This window comes from Punica granatum, chromosome 4, assembly GCF_007655135.1.
Source record: "Punica granatum isolate Tunisia-2019 chromosome 4, ASM765513v2, whole genome shotgun sequence".
Lineage (NCBI taxonomy): Eukaryota > Viridiplantae > Streptophyta > Magnoliopsida > Myrtales > Lythraceae > Punica > Punica granatum.
Genome location: NC_045130.1, coordinates 29,341,487 through 29,355,553, shown reverse-complemented (window position 1 = coordinate 29,355,553; position 14,067 = coordinate 29,341,487). Strand labels below are relative to the sequence as shown.

At 39.5% G+C, this 14,067-nt stretch overlaps 1 long non-coding RNA gene across 1 annotated transcript; it reads right to left on the bottom strand.

The window, feature by feature from the left end:
• Window positions 1-6,205: 6,205 nt before the first annotated feature.
• Window positions 6,206-8,050, bottom strand: LOC116205656. The gene is made up of 3 exons (XR_004156549.1): window positions 7,786-8,050; window positions 7,650-7,723; window positions 6,206-6,918 (listed from the first exon to the last, which is right to left on the bottom strand). It is a non-coding gene; the product is annotated as an uncharacterized LOC116205656 (long non-coding RNA).
• Window positions 8,051-14,067: the final 6,017 nt, after the last annotated feature.

The window sequence follows — 14,067 nt, the reverse complement described above, 5'->3', positions numbered from 1 at the left end:
ATTATCCTTGACTAACTCTTACAAGTGATTACCGAAATATAGGAAAATACATCACATTAAAGCATCAGCATGAGGCTTGTTGGCAACTTCAGTTGATTCACAGGTAGAGATCCCTCCACCTTAGCACCTTGGCACCCTGGAGGTGAAGCTCCCTCCCGTGCTCGTGCTTCAATGCCTCGATCTCCTCCAGAGGCTCATCCCTCGACTTTTTTTTTCCTTTTTCTGTTTGTTGGTCAAAGCTTTCCCTAGTTGAGCAACTTCCTTCTAAAGGGTATCGCGTTTGACCTCAGTTACACCAAGGTCCTGGCGGACTATTCGATGCTTGTGTGACTACGATTTGGAGCCAGTTAAGCAATAGCAGACTGATCGAGTGAAGTGATTCTAGTTTACTTCGTGTCTAAATTACCTCGATTGGTGAGTGGAGTAATCTTTGCTCGATAATGGGCGGGTCCTCAAGGCAATTCTTGCAGACACTCCCTCACAGTAGGGGCAATATTTGAAGCCTACTATATTTATTATTACATGCTTCAGTAACACTAGACACTAAAGTAGCTTCTACACTTGACAGCATGATCCTCGCTAGCATGATCAATTGGTATTTCATCTAGCAATCGCCCATGCACTCATCAGTAGAGGCATAAACATTTCACACCAATCTCCTTGTTCTCATCTTCAGCAGCCAGTGCCAAGCGAGTCTAAAGCAACCTCTTCATCTTCATCTTCATTTTCATCCTCGCTCTCTATGGAGACATCCAACAGAGAGTTTACTCCAGAAGCATCAGAGATACTGGGAGCATAATGATGACCTATTCCTGGAAATGGCTACACCATAATACACATTATCGGAGAGGAAAAACAACAGCTTTGTCCGGTGGAGCGATTGACTGTAGTTCACGCCTCAGGGTCCAAGTGACTTGCGTAATGGCTCCTGATACATGATTTCTTCTATTCACCTCCAAGTAAACTTGGAGCTAAGTAAGGGGCAAATGATGGACTTCGCCCTAGAGGCCCACTAAGCAGCCCAACAAAGCAATGATACACTCTAAATTCCAAGCAATATTATACAATCTCAAATAGAGATCTTACTTAAGAATTGAAGGGGGAAAACCCTCAATCTCCTCGTTTGCAGATTCGGAGCGGAATTGATTGAAGACTCGGGAACGCGAAGACAAACTAGGGTTCGGGGTAAGAATCTGGATTCCATCAATTAACATACTTTATTATGCAAGGAAACGGGCAGTATATCATGAGCTGTAGTAGTACACAGTCGAATAGGAATAAGCATACCTATGTAAATAGGAGAGTATGCACCAAGAGTTGCTCTACTGAGCAGAACCCTTTGCATAACCTGGATTTTTATTCAGACACATAGAAAGGACTTCACAGAGGAAGCCAGACGATAATAGATCCGTTGCATAATGGCTCAGAAAAGTAATGGATTTCATACCTTATTCTGCAGTCTACAAGCTGAAGTTGAAGTCCTATAGGATCAGGGGGACAGTCTTCTCCAATGTATATATTATGTAAAGCCATTTGTAAGCAGTAATGACAATCGCTGTGTGAAAGTCGTCCGTGGCATGCAGCGTGCCCACAGATGGTCTGCTCAAACCCAAGAGAACAATAAAAGTAGTTGTAACCATGATATGTGTCTCTTGCTGTAATTGCAAGAGCACGCTGTAGCGATTCGCACTGAACCGACTATTCGGATCCAAAGTGTTGCTATTACAAATTTTATGTACTGTTTCTACAATTGGGTCGGCGTAACATTTGACCCAAACATAAAAAAGATAAAAACAACACCATTGCAAAGGGCGCAACTTTCATGGAAGTAGCCGTGTCAGGTTCGATTTGCTGGGCACCTTTGATTTGTTGACACCACAGGTTTGAATATATATACAAAGGCGACAGTGATGTCCCATAGGTTTCATCATACTTTACTGATATATATTATGTTTCCTTATTTGATTTATGCTGTTGGAATTGTATGCTAAGCATTTATTTGAAGAATTCTGCATACAAATAAGATTATGAAAGAGTCGTCTAATCGCTTATAGTAAGGGTGCAAGAGCAAAGGCGTTAATGCTGTGGACATCTTTGCTCTTTCGTTGTAATTATCGATTTGGTTATCAATGTTCCAGCTTCAACTATATGTGTTGGGCTTTGATCGGTCAATCAACAATGAGAGCTTTGTTGTCGAGCTGGTTCGAATTCTCTTTTTGCAATTGAATCGAGGATAGTCGAGCAATTATGTAAGCCTTGTTCCTTTTAGGACGAAGGCATCCGTCTAGAAGCTAATAAATGAATTATTTTAATGAAAAAGTACAAAAACCCCATTGTAACTTGAGCTTAGGACCAATTGGATCATGTAATTTTTCTAGGGACAAATAACACCATGCGGTTCATTTCGTGAGACATAATGGACCTTATCGTTAATTTTTTCTTCACTTTTGATCCTCAAACTTTTTTTTTGTCATTATTACCCTCAAACTTTCTACTTTTTCAATTTGTTTCTAAAATTCAGGAAGAAAAGGGGAAAGGGGCCAGGGCTGTTGGTCGGTGACCCCGACTCCATTACTGAGGTCTCATGGACCCACAAAGGATGCCGGCAACCATGAAGGTCGGGACGAGGCCGCAGATTGGCGGCCCCCGCCCTTGAATGGACCCAGGATCTAGAAGTCGAGATCCTGGTCGATTCAGGGGCTAGGCCACTAATCAGCGACTCCGACCCCAACCTCGAGGTTGTCAACGTCTTCTATGGTTGTCGGCAACCTCGGTGGTAGGGTCGGGGTCGCTGACTAGCGACCCAAGCCCCTTCCCCCTTTTCATTTTTTTTTTCAAATTTTAGGAACAAATTGCAAAAAAATTGAAAGGTTGAGGCTAATAATAACAAAAAGAAGACCAAAAGTTATGAAAAATTAACGGTGATGTCCATTATGTCTCACGAAGTGAACCGCAGAGTGTTATTTCTCTATAAAAAAATCACAGGGTCCAATTTGTATCATGCTCAAATTACAAGGGAGTTTTTGTACTTTTTCCTTATTTTAATTTATAGATTACTGTTTTGCAAGACAACTTAAAAAAAAAAAAAGATAATTATGGAATAACATTTATTTGTTCTATTCCCACTAATGTCTCTCGCAACATCTATTACGATTCTCTAGAATATTCTGAGCATCTTGTGTCATTATGTACATATTAGTATTTTAGGCTAGTTACTTATATTTCCTCTGTTACTTATAGTTTCCTATTTCTCCTTATACTTGGTCTTATATGTACACGTTCTCATTAGTAATAAAGATCGACAGACAATTGTCCAAAAAAATATATAAAAAGTAAAGGGCTTCTCTATCTACTTCGTGACTCTTGCTTGGGGTTCATCCACCAAGATTTGAAGGCCAGCAAGATTTTGTTAGATGAGAAGATGAATCCTAAAATATCGGACTTTGGTCTAGCACGGACGTTTCAGGCCACTCAGGATTTCTTGAATACCAAGGAGGTCGTAGGGACATTGTAAGGATCTAGATTTCCTTCAACAAAGATATTGCGTATTTTTTCGAATAACAAATCAAATTCTCCCAGGTGCATGACAATGGCCTGTATATTAGGGGGTACATGCCTCCAGAGTATGCCGCGGGAGGTACATTTTCAAAGAAATCTCAGGTGTATAGTTTCCAGTGTTGCCAGTAGATCTTGTCAGCAGCTTGAAGAACACTGCCTTCTTAAACTATAATGGAAAATGTTAAATGCTGATTGTGTAAATATAGGCATGGGAATTATGGAGATTCGGTCGTAGAAAAAAAAGTATGAGGTCAATGTCTGTGATAACTGATTCTGCAATCAAAGGAAGATGATTGAAAGCTTGATTCATTCAACAGCGTTGTATCATACATTCAGAAAATAAGTAAGAATGTTGTACTTATGTTTTGCGTACCGTTGTGCCTTCTCAAATGACCATTAAGAATTTTATTTTTGACTGAACTTGTTGTAAATTCTTTGAAGGATAAGACAGGAAATCATTTGATTTTTACCCATGCATCCAATATGTTAGCAATGGATTGAACCATATTGAGAGTGAGTATCTCAAATAATCTTACAAATCATTTCCATTGCGTATTGCTGGCCTAGCAGCAAGAAGTTATTAAGTTGTGTCCATCAAATTCGAGTTGATATTTATGTCAAACTGAACCAGTACCTTGGGTCGATCAAAACAATATCTGGATTGATCAATATTCTGTGTGTTTCCAAAATCAAGATCAGAAATTCTTACCTGTATTTATTGTTCTAAGTCATCACAATTTCTTAGCAGCCTATTTCATCAACTTGGAGGGCTTGTTGAATTTTCCATTGGAAGGCCATAAACTCTGTCTTTGGCACTCATCGTCCTGTCTCGACCAAACAAAGGGGCAGTTTCATTTTCCTTTCCTGCAGATAGACGACATACTGAGAAAATGAAAGAAGAACATCAGTTCAGGCAATCAGAAATTTGATTCAAACAAGGTTGACCTCCGAGAGTCGTGAATAATAAGTTCAACACCTGTCTAAAAGCTAATCTGACTGTTTGTATTGGTAGAATGGTCCGTCCGCGGAAATCTCGCATAATAGCATCTTCTCTATTGACCATTAAGCATCTGTGGTCCCTATCCTAGGTGCTGTTTAACTTAGCGCAGCAGAATTCACCTTCGATGAAGTTTTTCTTTTTTTTTTTTTCTCATTCCTTTCAGTAATTTCTGGCTTCATTATCTGCTGAAGTAACCAATTTGTACTGATTTAACTTAGATAGCGTCTTCCTTATCTGTAGATTCACCAAACCGATATGCACTGCTTCTCCCTATAGGTAATATGATGCAAAGCAGAACTAGTCATAATATATTTCCTGTGTCGACGATTGTTGTTGGAATGACAGTGTGCAGGGGAAAATGCAGATCAGGGTTGAAATCTCTATTATTAGGATTGAATTTGTAAAATTTTAGGAGGGATATGTATTGGAAGATTGTAATACTATTGGATGTTGTAAACTTTTATAGAATTTGGTTTATTGGTTTATTTCGATAATCCTTTGCCCAGCCAAAGCTGTCATCCCAAATAACATATATCGGTCGTGTCTGATGAGATCTTATTTTATTGTTTATTTTATTCTTTATTACTAGTAAACTACTCCAATGTGTTCATATTAAGTATATCCCCAAACCAATCAGAGCGTCTTGCATACGGTCCTATACGTGGTTGGTTTATCAAGCAATGTATTTGTCTGTAGGAGTGAAGGACGATGTCCCTCTCATTGTGTGGGGCATTGAGAATGGTACAACCAGAGACCTCCTAAGCATTGTTATAAGAACCGGACCGGACCAGCCTGCTTTGACCGGCAGACCGGAACCAGCACCATGACCGGTGCGATTCCATCTTCAGATCGAAAATGCACATTTGAACCGTTAAACCCACAGAACCGACCGATTTGAATTAAAACTCCACTAAACAGGCCAATTTATGAGTCCAACGATTTATTATATTTAAATTAAAATAAATACTAATATGATGGCCCAATGACCACCTCACTAATCAACTAAGCCACAAGTACTTTTTAGCATAACTATACAAATATTATGTATTTATTATCAAACTTATTTTATCTATAGTAATAATATAAACATTTATTATATAATTAATTAAACATACAATCCTAGCCATTGAACCCCTGGTTGAAACCGTGAACTCATGAATCCATGCCCAATCCGGTTCGCCATGCGGTCCGATTTTCATAACACTGCTCCTAGGTCAATCTATCTATATATTAAATATTTAAAAAAATTAAAAATAAATAGAAAACAAAAAGACGCCCTAGTTTAAGAGTTCATTTAATATCTTCTAAAAAAATTTCCAAGAATTACAAGTCTTTTGTTTTTCTATTTTTTTGTTTGGTTGAGATGGGGGGCAGCTCGACTGTGAGAGCTCCCCGCCGACGGCCTTACTTGGAGTGAGGTCCTCGACCGAGGAGCCTTCACTTGAGCTGCCCCCTCTGTCTGTCTCTCTCTATTTAGGCAAGGCTACTGGAGGCCCTTGATGCCTCCGATGACCTCACTTGTGGAGGAGTTCACTAGGGTTGACAATTCGTGTCGTGTCTAAACGGACGCGTGTCATCGAAGTCATAACTCGTACACAACATAATTATTAAACGGTTTAGCTTTTGAAAACATGAACAAGGCCTATTTATATATGTGTTAACCCGAACACAAAATGTTTAAACCTATTTATCGAAACGTGTTATAATAGGTACACGTATTCATACACGACACGATTATTACAAGAGTTAGATTTAGAACATGACATGTTTATCCATGTCAACCTGATTACCCAGACACGACATGAACCTGCCTAATCATACCTAGATAAGTTCCCATCTCCATTATAGAACCCATCTCCCCATTGGAGAACCCTTTGTGAATAAAGTACAAGAAAGAGGTCATTTATGGAAGAAACTAAACTCGTGGTGGAAGTATATCCGAAGACGGAAAAGAAATACTGATCGGAACTGTTGCCAGTATCTCCAACTACTGTAGAAACCTTAGACAAGGAAAGAGCTAGGAAATTTCATCAAGTGGGGGATCATAAATCTTGTTTGCTTCACAGATGGTCTTGTTCTTGAGAAGACAAATGCGAATGGTCTCCGTTGATCTCTTCCAGAAACAGCTCCAAACAATATTAAAGTGGAGAGGAAATGAAATAAAGAAGCTGCACGCACCCAAAACACTGCAAAGCCAGACGATATCTTGAGCGGCAATTGGAAGGAAAACACACCCAGCGAGGAAATAATATGTAGCATAATTTAATATTAAACTGAAGGTCAAGGAGTATTGCCACTGTAGGCCAAGTATCGATGACACAGGCTTCGATGGCGTTGAGCAAGCACTCCGACGGGCCATGCTGCAAACCAAGGTCAAACTTTATAAGCTTACAAAACAGAAACTCAAGCAAGAGGTGAAGAAGATCTTTGAATGATTGATTCCTTAAGTGTTGAAGAAGATCATTTAAATCCTAGAATATCTTTGGGTTAGCAAGTCTATATCCGAAGATTAATCTAACTGCATTCTTCTCAACTATGGCCACCAACAACACATCGAGTGAATGAACCCAACCCAAGTTAATTGCATTGACCAAGAAAAGCAGAGAACTTATTTTTGAGCATTATCTTTAAGATTATACAAATGCAAGGCCTCAATTAGTAATCTAATAACATATCATATTCAACAGTAATCTAATTACTAATCTAAAGCCCACGGCCTTTCCCCCTCGCATCTCATAACCAAGCAAGAAAAATTACGAGGGAAACTACGTTGAGGGAGAGAGCTGAACCGGATCGAAGTGGATCTAATTTGACGTGATATATATGGAGCTTGATTGATGCTTGAAAACCCATTGCATGTTGCAGCTCCTACTGAGTTTGAACATGCGTTGTCCAAAGCTCGATCATGGAGACAAATGGGATAATGTTCTGGGGTTATAGGAATGGTCAAGAGAGGGCAAGGCAGGAGGAGATGACACATTGTTCGGTAGCAGATGGAGGAGGGAGAGAGCTGCGGTGACGGGAGAGGGCAGTGACCGAAGCTTGAGCTGTGATGCAAGCGAAATTAGAAAATTGTAAGTTGAATTTTTACCTCTAGGGGAAGTAACGCCAGCAAGACAACTTCAAGATCGCTGTTTAGCCCTAAAATCGAACCTTCAGAGTAACCTGTGAGATCGACTTGTTATTTTAGATTAAATTAGAATGAATGAGATGACAAGTAAACAAACCTTCAAATCTGTCGAGCTCGATTTGCAATTTAGGTCAGATTAGCGAAGAGGCAATCTGCTGAGCCCCAAAATCGAACCTTCAGATCACTATTCTTGTTTCTCGTGGGAATCGACGAGTCGGGGTGGGATCACCTTCACCGTGGCGCCTGGAGTGGTCGAGGGCTCGAGGTTGTCTCTCCGTCTCGTCTGCTCTGAGTCCGTCAGTCGTCTCTGAGAACAGTTCTCTCCGTCGAGTGTCGAGAAAGAAAGAAAGATGAAACTGAGGCGGCTGCATAAGGAAGGAGAACATATTAGCTATTAGGGTTAGTAAGATCATTTTTGTAATTTTAGTTACAAATGGATTAACGGTTTACACGATTATAACAACACGATTAAACACGTCTAAATAAATAGGTTTAATCGTGTATAATTAGGTTGCATGGCTTCAACCCGATAAGACACGCTTATTAACCGTGTCTAAATGGGTTGGATATGTTTAGACCGAATATAAAAAATACTCAATCCGAACCCGTTTAACTATGTGTCGTAACCATATCGTGTTATCATGTAGTATCAAATATTGCCGATCCTAGTCCACCCAAACCTCGCACTCTCTCAACCCCAAATATATATTTTTAAAATTTTTAGAAGGAGATTAAACAAAAATGCCTAAATCAAGTTTTTTTTCTTTTTTTAAGTTTTTAAATTGTGTATGGATTAAGTAACAATGTTACATGCCAGATCAATATTTCTCCGTAACTGCCATTTGATGAATATTTCCTAAATGTTGTGGTTACAAAAATCTTTTTTCGAGGACAAAAGTGGTGGGTGATAAATTCTTCGAGGATTAAATTGATAATAAGCAAATGAAAAATTGATATCGTTTTGCGTTTTGGTCTAAAAAGTGATTTAGGTGTTTTAATTTAATATCCCTAACAAATTTTTCAAAAAATCCAATTCTTTTTTGTTTTTTTTTGGTGGAGATAGGAGCAACTCGGTTATGAGAACTCTCTGTCGGCAACTTCGCTTGGGAAGGAGGTCCTCGGCCGATGAGCCCCACCTGAGCTGCCCTCCTCTCTTACTATATTTCTCTCTCTCTCTCTCTCTCTCTCTCTCTAGGCAAGGCCGCTGGAGGCCTTCAACACCTTCGGTGACCTCCCTTGCAAGGGATGTCACTGGCCTCCATCCAAGATGGCTCATCTCTCAACCCAAGTTTTTGAAAGAAGGTTAAATAAAAATATGTAAATCAAGTTGATACTAGCTTTTTTTCTTTCCTTTTTCTTTTCTTAATTATGTACGGATTAAGTTAACAGCATTACATACCGCGTCAATGTTTCCATAACTGCTATTTGACGATGAACTATTTTGTCCAATGGAATGAATGTTTAGGAAATGTTGTGGTTGCAAAAATATCTTTCCGAGGACTAAAGTGATGGGTGATAAATTCTTCGAGGACTGAATTGATAATTGACTAATGAGAAAACAATACCGTTTTGCATTTTGGTCTTAAAAAATGGTTTTTTTCTAGTACTCCATGTCAGCTTCCACGTCAAATTTCCATCATGGTGGGGAATAGTGATTGACAGTTGGACCATTCTAGTAGACGAAATAGACATCGAGGGGTAAATTGGTATCAATTTTTATTTAATGACTAAACTGTTGATTGACAAATTTTTTAGGAACCAAAATGATAATTTCTCTTTTTTTTTTATCTATATTACTTCCAGTCAGAAGAATGGTGTAACTTTGTGTTTCCAAAACTGCCCATTAAAAATAAATTAAAAATTTGTGAGCTACTAAAATGTGGATTAAATATCAATTCATATATTTTCTTACTACCAAACCCAGATCTCTCACTTGTTTCCTCTATTTTTCTTCTTCTCGCTTCCTCTCTCCTCCTGCAAGTCTCACGCCACTTAATATTTTTTTTTTTCAATTCTTCACCCTCCTAATCCTTATTAGTTAATAATATTTTAATAATTTTATAAATTCAAAAATGAACATACTCCTATTTTAAAAAATAAATATAAGCAGTATAGGTTATTGAATATCTTTCTTTAATACGCATTTGATTTTACAAATTGAAATTATATATATTCACTTTGCGCGTCTTGTATCTCCAAACGCTCAAACATTTTTGGCCTTTAATTCATGGAGTTTTTACCTAAAATGGTCCATAGTTTACCCATTTTGTCAAATTTATCATATGCTTTTTTTTATCAAAGCTATCCTATGGTTTACTTTTTACATCAAATCTATTCCGGCGTTATCTTTTCCGTCGACATCTAACGGCCGTGCTGATGTGGCACGTGAAAAGATAGTAGGCAACACTTGCCACGTGGACGCCACGCCAGTACGGCCGTTAGATGTCGACAGAAAAAATAATACCGGGATAGATTTGATGCAAAAAGTAAACCATATAATAGATTTGATAAAAAAAAGTATAGAATAGATTTGACAAAACGAGTAAACTATGGACCATTTTAAATAAATTCTCCTTAATTCATTGAATAATGGTAGATGTAGAACCAGGGGACTTAGTTCCCAATAAGTGGTCTCAACAAGGAAACTTGTGGACCACCACAAAGATTGTTAATTGATTCAATTTAAACTAGTTAATATTCACGCTTTGTTGTAATATTTCAACATTTACTACGAATAAATATAAATAAGAAAACTTCTCTGTCGAGTAAATATGTCAATAGAAATAGTGAACGAGATTAAAAAATAGTGAATTATGAAAAAAATAAATACTTACTATAATCTTTTAAAAATATATATTGACAAATTGAAATTCAACTTGTAATATGCGCGGAGAGAAATTGTCTATCACTTAAAGGGGTAAGGAGAAAATGAATAGAAAGATTATATGCATGTGTGTTAGCATTCCATTTTGTTCGTCCGATGCTCGAGAACCGTCAAGAAAGACACGACCACAATTCTCATTTATCGAGGAAGTCGCCTCTGACTATCCCTCGATACATTCACTACTTTTGAACTCGGGCATCTCTTTAATTTAACCTTAATTTTATATTTTTCAGAAAAAATGCTCTACAGGACATTTTCGGGCTTTACGTGCATCAAGTTTGATTTTCAAAATCTGGAATAAAACTCAAGAATGAAAATATTCTTTTGCATAATATTGTTTCTCGAATTTTTCTGAACGCAATGGTTATTTCATATTATTTTTTTATATCCGATTGAAAAGTCGAGAATTTCAGTCCTTACATGCATCAATTTCGATTTTTTTTTCAAAATTCGGCATGATACTCAAGATTAGAAAATATTTTTCTACATAATATTAATCCTCAAATTTTTCTGAACACAATGGTGGTCCCATTTCATTTTTAAGATATCCAATTGAAAAGGTAAGAATTTCAGGCCTCACGCGCATTAATTTCAATCCTCAAAATTTGAGACGATGCTCATGATTGGAAAATATTTTTCTGCATAATGTTGATCTTCGAATTTTTCTGAATACAATGGTGGTCTTAAAATGTTTTTCGGATATCTGATTTTAAAGACTGAATTTTGGAGATAATCGAGCAATTATAAGCGACGCGTGTCTGAGATTCGATGTCGATTTTTATCGAAATTCGATTTTCTTCGATGCAAATTGAAATTTTCATAGAGCCGATTATTTTTTGAATTTCTCAATTTTAAAGCATTCATTCCAAAAATTTCGATGGATTTTGAGAAATTGAATTTTTGCCGCAAGGACGCCGGTATGGAAAAAAAAAATCTCATAGATGGCCGAACCACAAGAATCTGTTGACCAGTTTTCCATTTTTCTTCTTTTTCTTTTTTCTTTCTTTTCTGCTCTCTTCTTCGACTTCTTCCTGCTGCTTCCAGGCAAGTTGGCTGCTTGCTCTGCAGCCTGCCCAAGCCTGCAGCCCATCCTCTGCTGATCAAACTCCTGCACGGCAGCCCTGCCAACTTGATCTTTCTTTCTTTTCTTCCTGACTCCCAGCTTCTTCTGCGGTTTTTGACCCTCACGCAACCATCAACCTCACCTTGTACTTCTTCCCTTTCCTTTTTTTTTTTTTCCCTTCTTCACGGCAGCATGCCTGCAACAAGGACAGCAACCTCCATCTCCCGCATTTTTCTTTCCTCTTCTTCTCCTTCTTCTGTCCTTCCTCGACTGCTGACCAGTGACCCTGACCACATCAGTTCAGATCATTTCCATCTGATCCACACCTCCTCGTTCCTGCTCTGCCGCACAGAGACTCCCCATCATACTCGGCTGCTTCTGCTCCTCTTCATCAGTTTCCTCTTGCTCACGTTTCTGATCAGCGGGGGTCCTGGATCTTCTCCCTGGCTCTCTCTCTCTCTCCCTTCTTCTCGGCCAAGACAGCAACAGCAGGAGGGAGCCATCCACCTCCTCTGCTTCTTCTTCTTCCCACGGATCATCACCATCACTTCGTGAATGTCATCACTGTCACTACCCTCTTCTTCATCCCTTCCCATGACTGAACCTCCTTAGCTCCTCTCTTCTCCCCTGAGCTACTGTAGCGCCCCTGCTGCTCCTCCCCGAGCTGCTACGGTGACCCCTCGAGCTTCCTCTCGAGCTCCCTGAGCAGCCCTCCTCCCCGAGCTGCTATGCTCCTGCTTTCACTGTGAAATTGCTGCTGCTCCCCTTTTCTTCCTTCTTTGCAGATTGTGTTGCTGAGACCCGGTCCTTCCTCGAGCTCCACGAGCTCCTAGCTGAGTTGTAACCCCTGCCCCGACTCCTCCCTGAGCTGTTGCTACTCTCTGGAGTTGCTCTTCAGCTTCCTCGAGTTCTCTTCGAGCTACTACAGCTGCTGCTCAAGCCTACTTCGTGAGCTCGGGTCCGTTGCAGCTGTCATCCCGTTGCTGCCACTGCTCAGGTTTCTCCTAGCATGCTGTACTGTTTTGTAGCCCTTCTCCTTTCTGTCGAGAAGCCCTTGGACAGTTCGTTCCAACCTACATTTGTGGGCAGCTCGAAGCTTCACATAGTTCCTCTTAGCTCGAGAGAGATATGCAACTCGAACTTAGCATCACGTGAAGGGCTCTCCTTTGCGGTTGATTCAATGCTTACGTGAAAGATGGTGATGTGAAATGTGATCTTTAATCAGGATGATACGAACATGAACAATACGAATCGGACATTTAAAAAAAAAAGGGAAAAGGAAAAGCAGGGTGTTGAGATATATTGTCCCACATCGAAAAATTGAGAAAGAAACCACAAGCTTATATGAGGCTTGGGTCCAGTAACCTATTAGCTTAACCTTTTGGGTTGCAGATGGGCTGAAGTTCGTGTAGGTCCAAGTGGGTATTTTATATGGTATCAGAGCGGGTTAGGTTTCCGCGCGCTCATGTGGGTTCATACCACGCCAGATTCGATTTCGAGGTAGCCAAGAGTGCACCTCATGTTAATCAGGCTCAAGAGTGGCCCGGTCCAGTTCCGAGGTAGCTAAAAAGGTGCACCTCTAGTTAGACTTGAGTGTGGAGCTCGAGGCTAGTTTTGTATTTGTCCCCCCCTTACCCGAGTATGGAAGAGGATGCCCGGCTCGGGTCAATTGTTAAGGGCGGGTGTTTAAGGCACGTGGCACGTGTTGGACCACACGTTGCCACGTGAGGGCGGGTGTTGAGATATGTTGTCCCACATCGAAAAATTGAGAAAGAAACCACAAGCTTATATGAGGCTTGGGTCCAGTAACTTATTAACTTAAGCTTTTGGGTTGCAGATGGGCTTAAGTCTGTGTAGGCCCAAGTGGGTATTTTACATTGGGTGTATGATAAAAAAAAAGAAAAAAAACGACACGAGTATGAACTTGAATATCTAAAGTATTGGCCTTAAAATCGGTTGTATGAAACGGAAATGAGCCCATACGAATTGAATCTCATGCTCACTCAGCTTTAAGGAATAAAATCGATTAAAAGCATAAAAACCGGCTTAATTGACCACTCGAGCTTAAAATCGACAATTTAAATATCTATGTGATTTTGAATGCCCGTGTTTGTGTGCTCTTGGGGTGTTGAAATGTGTCTTTGATCGAAACCTCACACGAATCGGATTAATCATGCAAAGACGGTTTAAAATCGGAATTAATTCTGAGATGATCGGAATTTAGAGTTCTTATCGAACAGTCCATCGATGGCCGGCTCGACGGCTTGAAACCCGCAAACAAAAGCGTTCGGCAATTCACTCAATTTAATTAATCTCACACGCATGGTAATTGGGACGTTTCACTTGGCTAATAAATCCACTTTGAGTTTTTTAACAAATTGCATGAACCGACCAATAACATGTAAGTGAGTTGATGAATCATGAACTGGTGA